This window comes from Symsagittifera roscoffensis, chromosome 7, assembly GCF_963678635.1.
Source record: "Symsagittifera roscoffensis chromosome 7, txSymRosc1.1, whole genome shotgun sequence".
NCBI classification, from domain to species: domain Eukaryota; kingdom Metazoa; phylum Xenacoelomorpha; order Acoela; family Convolutidae; genus Symsagittifera; species Symsagittifera roscoffensis.
Window position 1 is genome coordinate 12,704,157 of NC_087068.1, and position 9,515 is coordinate 12,713,671.

Here is a 9,515-nt window from a genome sequence, read left to right on the forward strand (position 1 = left end):
CTTTTCAGGTTCTTCTGTTCTTGTTCCTGGGTGGTCTTGAATCACCAACCTTTCGGTTAACAACCGAACACGATAGCCAATTCCCCCACAACAGCTCGATATCATGTGTCGGTTGATTTTTTATGCATCATTCGAGCTTCGTTATATGAGAAAAGTTTATTTTTGAGAGCCTGAAACTTATTAAGCATTCACAAAAACTCTGCAAATAACTGGCGCTTTCAAAGAAGTTCGATTGTTTCAAAAAAAACTAATAGAAGAAATGATTCTTCGCACCACAAGGGACTCGAACCCTTCACCGTTGGATTAGTAGTCTAATGCTCTACCGAATGAGCTAGCAGGGCTCAAGGATGCTGCTAGTCGTACAAACCTTATTTTTCAAATTCAAGAATTCGAAGCTGTGGATCCTGAAATTAATAACTTAGTGCACACATTTTTTGTAGCAATCTCTGCTTTTGAGGTTCTTCTGTTCTTGTTCCTGGGTGGTCTTGAATCACCAACCTTTCGGTTAACAACCGAACGCGATAGCCAATTCCCCCACAACAGCTCGATATCATGTGTCGGTTGATTTTTTATGCATCATTCGAGCTTCGTTATATGAGAAAAGTTTATTTTTGAGAGCCTGAAACATATTAAGCATTCACAAAAACTGTGAAATTAACTGGCGCTTTCAAAGAAGTTCGATTGTTTCAAAAAAAAACTAATAGAAGAAATGATTCTTCGCACCACATAGTCGTTGGATTAGTAGTCTAACGCTCTACCGACTGAGCTAGCAGGGCTCAAAGATGCTGCTAGTCTTACAAACCTTATCTTTCAAATTCAAGAATTCGAAGCTGTGGATCCAGAAATTAATAACTTAGTCCACACATTTTTTGCAGCAATTTCTGATTTTGAGATTCTCATGTTCTCGCTCCTGGGTGGGATTGAACCACCAACCTTTCGGTTTACAGCCGAACGCTCTAGCCGATTGCGCCACAAGAGCTCGATAACATATGTCGGTTGATTTTTTATGCATCATTCGAGCTTTCTTCTATGAGAAAAGTTTATTTTTGAGAGCCTGAAACATATTAAGCATTCACAAAAACTGTGAAATTAACTGGCGCTTTCAAAGAAGTTCGATTGTTTCAAAAAAAACTAATAGAAGAAATGATTCTTCGCACCACAAGGGACTCGAACCCTTCACCGTTGGATTAGTAGTCTAATGCTCTACCGAATGAGCTAGCAGGGCTCAAAGATGCTGCTAGTCGTACAAACCTTATTTTTCAAATTCAAGAATTCGAAGCTGTGGATCCTGAAATTAATAACTTAGTGCACACATTTTTTGTAGCAATCTCTGCTTTTGAGGTTCTTCTGTTCTTGTTCCTGGGTGGTCTTGAATCACCAACCTTTCGGTTAACAACCGAACGCGATAGCCAATTCCCCCACAACAGCTCGATATCATGTGTCGGTTGATTTTTTATGCATCATTCGAGCTTCGTTATATGAGAAAAGTTTATTTTTGAGAGCCTGAAACTTATTAAGCATTCACAAAAACTCTGCAAATAACTGGCGCTTTCAAAGAAGTTCGATTGTTTCAAAAAAAATTAATAGAAGAAATGCTACTTTGCTCCACACGGGACTCTATCCCTTGACCATTGGATTAAAAGTCGAACGCTCTACCGACTGAGCTAGCAGGGCTCAAAAATTCAGCTAGTCTTACAAACCTATTTTTTCAATTTCATCAAATTCAAGAATTCGAAGCTGTGGATCCTGAAATTAACAACTTAGTGCACACATTTTTTGCAGCAATCTCTGATTTTCAGATTCTTATGTTCTCGCTCCTGGGTGGGATTGAACCACTAACCTTTCGGTTAACAGCCAAACACGCTAGCCGATTGCGCCACAAGAGCTCAATAACATGTGTCGGTTGATTTTTTATGCATCATTCGAGCTTTGTTCTATGAGAAAAGTTTATTTTTGAGAGCCTGAAACTTATTAAGCAATCATGAAAACTCGGAAAATAACTGGCGTTTCAAAGAAGTGCGATTATTTCAAAAATTTTAAAAGAAAATTTAATACTTCTCCCTACAAGGGCCTCGAACTCTTGTCCTTTGGATTACAAGTCCAACGCTCCAACGACTGATCTATCAGGGCTGGAAGATTATGCTAGTCTTTCAAACCTATTTTTTCAAATTCAAGAATTCGAAGCGTTGGATCCTGAAATTAACAACTTAGTGTACATATTTTTTGCAGCAATCTCTGATTTTGAGGTTCTACTGTTCTCGCTCCTGGGTGAGCTTGAACCACAAATCTTGCGGTTAACAGCCGAAAGCGCTAGCCGATTGCTCCACAAGAGCTCGGTAAATTGTGTAGGTTGATTTTTTTATGCATCATTCGAGCTTTGTTCTATGAGAAAAGTTTATTTTTGAGAGCCTGAAACTTATTAAGTATTTATGAAAACTCGGAAAATAACCGGCGTTTTCAAAGAAGTTCGAGTGTTTCAAAAAAACTAATAGAGAAAATGATTCTTCGCACTACAATGGACTCGAACCTTTCACCGTTGGTTTAATAGTCTGACGCTCAACCAACTGAGCTAGCAGGGCTCAAAGATGCAGCTAGTCTTACAAACCTAATTTTTCAAATTCACGAATTCGAAGCTGTGGATCCTGAAATTAACAACTTAGTGTACAAATTTTTTGCAGCAATCTCTGTTTTTCAGATTCTCATGTTCTCGCTCCTGGGTGGGATTGAACCACTAACCTTTCGGTTAACAGCCGAACGCGCTAGCCTATTGCGCCACAAGAGCGTAATAACATGTGTCGGTTGATTTTTTATGCATCATTCGAGCTTTGTTCTATGAGAAAAGTTTATTTTTGAGAGCCTGAAACTTATTAAGCAATCATGAAAACTCGGAAAATAACTGGCGTTTCAAAGAAGTGCGATTGTTTCAAAAAATTTAAAAGATGATTTGATACTTCTCCTTACAACCTTTCACCGTTGGACTGAGCTAGCAGGGCTGAAAGATGCAGCTAGTCTTACAAACCTAATTTTTCAAATTCAAGAATTCGAAGCTGTGGATCCTGAAATTAATAACTTAGTGCATACATTTTTTGCAGCATTCTCGATTGCGCCACAAGAGCTCGATTACAAGTACAACGCTCCACCGACTGAGCTATCAGGGCTGGAAGATTATGCTAGTCTTTCAAACCTATTTTTTCAAATTCAAGAATTCGAAGCGTTAGATCCTGAAATTAACAACTTAGTGTACATATTTTTTGCAGCAGTCTCTGATTTTGAGGTTCTACTGTTCTCGCTCCTGGGTGGGCTTGAACCACCAATCTTGCGGTTAACAGCCGAAAGCGCTAGCCGATTGCTCCACAAGAGCTCGGTAAATTGTGTAGGTTGATTTTTTCATGCATCATTCGAGCTTTGTTCTATGAGAAAACTTTATTTTTGAGAGCCTGAAACTTATTAAGTATTTATGAAAACTCGGAAAATAACCGGCGTTTTCAAAGAAGTTCGAGTGTTTCAAAAAAACTAATAGAGAAAATGATTCTTCGCACTTCAATGGACTCGAACCTTTCACCGTTGGATTAATAGTCTGACGATCTACCGACTGAGCTAGCAGGGCTGAAAGATGCAGCTAGTCTTACAAACCTAATTTTTCAAATTCAAGAATTCGAAGCTGTGGATCCTGAAATTAATAACTTAGTGCATACATTTTTTGCAGCATTCTCTGATTTTGAGTTTCTCCTGTTCTCGCTCCTGAGTGGGCGTGAACCACCAACCTTTCGGTTGACAGCCGAACGCTCTAGCCGATTGCGCCACAAGAGCTCGATAACATATGTCGGTTGATTTTTTATGCATCATTCGAGCTTTCTTCTATGAGAAAAGTTTATTTTTGAGAGCCTGAAACATATTAAGCATTCACAAAAACTGTGAAATTAACTGGCGCTTTCAAAGAAGTTCGATTGTTTCAAAAAAAACTAATAGCAGAAATGATTCTTCACACCACAAGGGACTCGAACGCTTCACCGTTGGATTAGCAGTGTAACGCTCTACCGATTGAGCTAGCAGGGCTCAAAGATGCTGCTAGTCTTACAAACCTTATTTTTCAAATTCAAGAATTCGAAGCTGTGGATCCTGAAATTAATAACTTAGTGCACACATTTTTTGTATCAATATCTGCTTTTGAGGTTCTTCTGTCCTTGTTCCTGTGTGGTCTTGAATCACCAACCTTTCGGTTATCAGCCGAACGCGCTAGCCGATTCCACCACAAGAGCTCGGTAAATTGTGTAGGTTGATTTTTTTATGCAGCATTCGAGCTTTGTTCTATGAGAAAAGTTTATTTTTGAGAGCCTGAAACTTATTAAGTATTCATGAAAACTCGGAAAACTCGGTTTTCAAAGAAGTTCGAGTGTTTCAAAAAAACTAATAGAGAAACTGATTCTTTGCAATACAATGGACTCGAACCTTTCACCGTTGGATTAATAGTCTGACGCTCTACCGACTGAGCTAGCAGGGCTCAAAGATGCAGCTAGTCTTACAAACCTAATTTTTCAAATTCAAGAATTCGAAGCTGTGGATCCTGAAATTAACAACTTAGTGCAAACATTTTTTGCAGCAATCTCTGATTTTCAGATTCTCATGTTATCGCTCCTGGGTGGGATTGAACCACTAACCTTTCGGTTAACAGCCGAACGCGCTAGCCTATTGCGCCACAAGAGCTCAATAACATGTGGCGGTTGATTTTTTATGCATCATTCGAGCTTTGTTCTATCAGAAAAGTTTATTTTTGAGAGCCTGAAACTTATTAAGCAATCATGAAAACTCGGAAAATAACTGGCGTTTCAAAGAAGTGCGATTGTTTCAAAAAATTTAAAAGAAGATTTGATACTTCTCCCTACAAGGGCCTCGAACTCTTGTCCTTTGGATTACAAGTACAACGCTCCACCGACTGAGCTATCAGGGCTGGTAGATTTTGCTAGTCTTTCAAACCTATTTTTTCAAATTCAAGAATTCGAAGCCTGCGGTTAACAGCCGAAAGCGCTAGCCGATTGCTCCACAAGAGCTCGGTAAATTGTGTAGGTTGATTTTTTTATGCATCATTCGAGCTTTGTTCTATGAGAAAAGTTTATTTTTGAGAGCCTGAAACTTATTAAGTATTTATGAAAACTCGGAAAATAACCGGCGTTTTCAAAGAAGTTCGAGTGTTTCAAAAAACTAATACAGAAAATGATTCTTCGCACTACAATGGACTCGAACCTTTCACCGTTGCATTAATAGTCTGACGATCTACCGACTGAGCTAGCAGGTCTCAAAGATGCATCTAGTCTTACAAATCTAATTTTTCAAATTCAAGAATTCGAAGCTGTGGATCCTGAAATTAACAACTTAGTGCACACATTTTTTGCAGCAATCTCTGATTTTCAGATTCTCATGTTCTCGCTCCTGGGTGGGATTGAACCACTAACCTTTCGGTTAACAGCCGAACGCGCTAGCCCATTGCGCCACAAGAGCTCAATAACATGTGTCGGTTGATTTTTTATGCATCATTCGAGCTTTGTTCTATGAGAAAAGTTTATTTTTGAGAGCCTGAAACTTATTAAGCAATCATGAAAACTCGGAAAATAACTGGCGTTTCAAAGAAGTGCGATTGTTTCAAAAAATTTAAAAGAAGATTTGATACTTCTCCCTACAAGGGCCTCGAACTCTTGTCCTTTGGATTACAAGTACAACGCTCAACCGACTGAGCTATCAGGGCTGGAAGATTATGCTAGTCTTTCAAACCTATTTTTTCAAATTCAAGAATTCGAAGCCTGCGGTTAACAGCCGAAAGCGCTAGCCGATTGCTCCACAAGAGCTCGGTAAATTGTGTAGGTTGATTTTTTTATGCATCATTCGAGCTTTTTTCTATGAGAAAAGTTTATTTTTGAGAGCCTGAAACTTATTAAGTATTTATGAAAACTCGGAAAAAAACCGGCGTTTTCAAAGAAGTTGGAGTGTTTCAAAAAAAACTAATAGAGAAAATGATTCTTCGCACTACAATGGACTCGAACCTTTCACCGTTGCATTAATAGTCTGACGATCTACCGACTGAGCTAGCAGGGCTCGAAGATGCAGCTAGTCTTACAAACCTAATTTTTCAAATTCAAGAATTCGAAGCTGTGGATCCTGAAATTAATAACTTAGTGCATACATTTTTTGCAGCATTCTCTGATTTTGAGATTCTCCTTTTCTCTCTCCTGAGTGGGCTTGAACCACCAACCTTTCGGTTAACAGCCGAACGCTCTAGCCGATTGCGCCACAAGAGCTCGATAACATATGTCGGTTGATTTTTTATGCATCATTCGAGCTTTCTTCTATGAGAAAAGTTTATTTTTGAGAGCCTGAAACATATTAAGCATTCACAAAAACTGTGAAATTAACTGGCGCTTTCAAAGAAGTTCGATTGTTTCAAAAAAAACTAATAGCAGAAATGATTTTTCACACCACAAGGGACTCGAACGCTTCACCGTTGGGTTAGCAGTCTAACGCTCTACCGATTGAGCTAGCAGGGCTCAAAGATGCTGCTAGTCTTACAAACCTTATTTTTCAATTTCAAGAATTCGAAGCTGTGGATCCTAAAATTAATAACTTAGTGCACAGATTTTTGTATCAATATCTGCTTTTGAGGTTCTTCTGTTCTTGTTCCTGGGTGGTCTTGAATCACCAACCTTTCGGTTAACAGCCGAACGCGCTAGCCGATTCCACCACAACAGCTCGAAAACATGTGTCGGTTGATTTTTTATGCATCATTCGAGCTTTGTTATATGAGAAAAGTTTATTTTTGAGAGCCTGCAACTTATTAAGCATTCACAAAAACTGAAAATAACTGGCGCTTTCGAAGAAGTTCGATTGTTTCAAAAAAAATTAATAGAAGAAATGCTACTTCGCCCAAAAGTGACTCGAACCCTTGACCGTTGGATTAAAAGTCCAACGCTCTACCGACTGAGCTAGCAGGGCTTAAAGATTCAGCTAGTCTTACAAACCTAATTTTTCAATTTCATCAAATTCAAGAATTCAAAGCTGTGGATCCTAAAATTAATAACTTAGTGCACACATTTTTGTATCAATATCTGCTTTTGAGGTTCTTCTGTTCTCGCTCCTGGGTGGGCTTGAACCACCAACCTTCTGGTTAACAGCCGAACGCGCTAGCCGATTGCGCCACAAGAGCTCAATAACATGTGTCGGTTGATTTTTTATGCATCATTCGAGCTTTGTTCTATGAGAAAAGTTGATTTTTGAGAGCCTGAAACTTATTAAGCAATCATGAAAACTCGGAAAATAACTGGCGTTTCAAAGAAGTGCGAGTGTTTCAAAAAGTTTAAAAGAAGATTTGCTACTTCTCCCTACAAGGGCCTCGAACTCTTGTCCTTTGGATTACAAGTCCAACGCTCCACCGACTGAGCTATCAGGGCTGGAAGATTAAGCTAGTCTTTCAAACCTATTTTCTCAAATTCAAGAATTCGAAGCGTTGGATCCTGAAATTAACAACTTAGTGTACATATTTTTTGCAGAAATCTCTGATTTTGAGATTATACTGTTCTCGCTCCTGGGTGGGCTTGAACTACCAATATTGCGGTAAACAGCCCAAAGCGCTAGCCGATTGCTCCACAAGAGCTCGATAAATTGTGTAGGTTGATTTTTTTATGCATCATTCGAGCTTTGTTCTATGAGAAAAGTTTATTTTTGAGAGCCTGAAACTTATTAAGTATTTATGAAAACTCGGAAAATAACCGGCGTTTTCAAAGAAGTTCGAGTGTTTCAAAAAAAACTAATAGAGAAAAAGATTCTTCGCACTACAAGGGACTCGAACCCTTCATCGTTGGATTAATAATCTGACGCTCTACCGACTGAGCTAGCAGGGCTCAAAGATGCAGCTAGTCTTACAAACCTAATTTTTCAAATTCAAGAATTCGAAGCTGTGGATCCTGAAATTAAATACTTAGTGCATACATTTTTTTCAGCATTCTCTGATTTTGAGCTTCTTCTGTTCTCGCTCCTGGGTGGGCTTGAACCACCAACCTTTCGATTAACATCGGAACGCTCAAGCCGATTGCGCCACAAGAGCTCGATAACATATGTCGGTTGATTTTTATGCATCATTCGAGCTTTCTTCTATGAGAAAAGTTTATTTTTGAGAGCCTGAAACATATAAAGCATTCACAAAAACTGTGAAATTGACTGGCGCTTTCAAAGAAGTTCGATTGTTTCAAAAAAAAATTAATAGAAGAAATGATTCTTCGCACCACAAGGGACTCGAACCCTTAACCGTTGGATTAGTAGTCTAACGCTATACCGACTGAGTTAGCAGGGCTCAAAGATGCTGCTAGTCTTACAAACCTTGTTTTTCAAATTCAAGAATTCGAAGCTGTGGATCCTGAAATTAATAACTTAGTGCATACATTTGTTGCAGCATTCTCTGATTTTGAGATTCTCCTGTTCTCGCTCCTGGGTGGGCTTGAACCACCAACCTTTCGGTTAACAGCCGAACGCGCTAGCCGATTGCGCCACAAGAGCTCAATAACATGTGTCGGTTGATTTTTTATGCATCATTCGAGCTTTGTTCTATGAGAAAAGTTGATTTTTGAGAGCCTGAAACTTATTGAGCAATCATGAAAACTCGGAAAATAACTGGCGTTTCAAAGAAGTGCGATTGTTTCAAAAAATTTAAAAGAAGATTTGATACTTCTCCCTACAAGGGCCTCGAAGTCTTCGGAGTTGTACCTCGAAGTTGGACTTGTCCTTTGGATTACAAGTCCAACGCTCCACCGACTGAGCTATCAGGGCTGGAAGATTAAGCTAGTCTTTCAAACCTATTTTCTCAAATTCAAGAAATCGAAGCGTTGGATCCTGAAATTAACAACTTAGTGTACATATTTTTTGCAGCAATCTCTGATTTTGGGATTCTACTGTTCTCGCTCCTGGGTGGGCTTGAACCACCAATCTTCTGGTTAACAGCCCAAAGCGCTAGCCGATTGCTCCACAATAGCTCGTTAAATTATGTAGGTTGATTTTTTTATGCATCATTCGAGCTTTGTTCTATGAGAAAAGTTTATTTTTGAGAGCCTGAAACTTATTAAGTATTTATGAAAACTCGGAAAATAACCGGCGTTTTCAAAGAAGTTCGAGTGTTTTAAAAAACTAATAGAGAAAATGATTCTTCGCACTACAAGGGACTCGAACCCTTCATCGTTAGATTAATCGTCTCACGCTCTACCGACTGAGCTAGCAGGGCTCAAAGATGCAGGTAGTCTTACAAACCTAATTTTTCAAATTCAAGAGTTCGAAGCTGTGGATCCTGAAATTAATAACTTAGTGCATACATTTTTTGCAGCATTCTCTGATTTTGAGATTCTCCTGTTCTCGCTCCTGGGTGGGCTTGAACCACCAACCTTTCGGTTAACAGCCGAACGCGCTAGCCGATTGCGCCACAAGAGCTCAATAACATGTGTCGGTTGATTTTTTATGCATCATTCGAGCTTTGTTCTATGAGA

General features: G+C 39.1%; 7 non-coding genes across 7 annotated transcripts; all 7 read right to left on the minus strand.

Annotated features, from left to right (window-relative positions):
* Positions 1-905: 905 nt before the first annotated feature.
* Trnay-gua (transfer RNA tyrosine (anticodon GUA)) lies at positions 906-979 on the minus strand. Its single transcript has one exon. It is a non-coding gene; the product is annotated as a tRNA-Tyr (tRNA).
* Positions 980-2,708: 1,729 nt separating this feature from the next.
* On the minus strand, positions 2,709-2,782 carry Trnan-guu (transfer RNA asparagine (anticodon GUU)). The gene has a single exon. It is a non-coding gene; the product is annotated as a tRNA-Asn (tRNA).
* A 1,848-nt stretch (positions 2,783-4,630) lies between these two features.
* Positions 4,631-4,704, minus strand: Trnan-guu (transfer RNA asparagine (anticodon GUU)). Its single transcript has one exon. It is a non-coding gene; the product is annotated as a tRNA-Asn (tRNA).
* A 718-nt stretch (positions 4,705-5,422) lies between these two features.
* Trnan-guu (transfer RNA asparagine (anticodon GUU)) lies at positions 5,423-5,496 on the minus strand. Its single transcript has one exon. It is a non-coding gene; the product is annotated as a tRNA-Asn (tRNA).
* A 1,622-nt stretch (positions 5,497-7,118) lies between these two features.
* Positions 7,119-7,192, minus strand: Trnan-guu (transfer RNA asparagine (anticodon GUU)). The gene has a single exon. It is a non-coding gene; the product is annotated as a tRNA-Asn (tRNA).
* Positions 7,193-8,464: 1,272 nt separating this feature from the next.
* On the minus strand, positions 8,465-8,538 carry Trnan-guu (transfer RNA asparagine (anticodon GUU)). Its single transcript has one exon. It is a non-coding gene; the product is annotated as a tRNA-Asn (tRNA).
* Positions 8,539-9,385: 847 nt separating this feature from the next.
* Positions 9,386-9,459, minus strand: Trnan-guu (transfer RNA asparagine (anticodon GUU)). Its single transcript has one exon. It is a non-coding gene; the product is annotated as a tRNA-Asn (tRNA).
* Between the last annotated feature and the right edge of the window lie 56 nt (positions 9,460-9,515).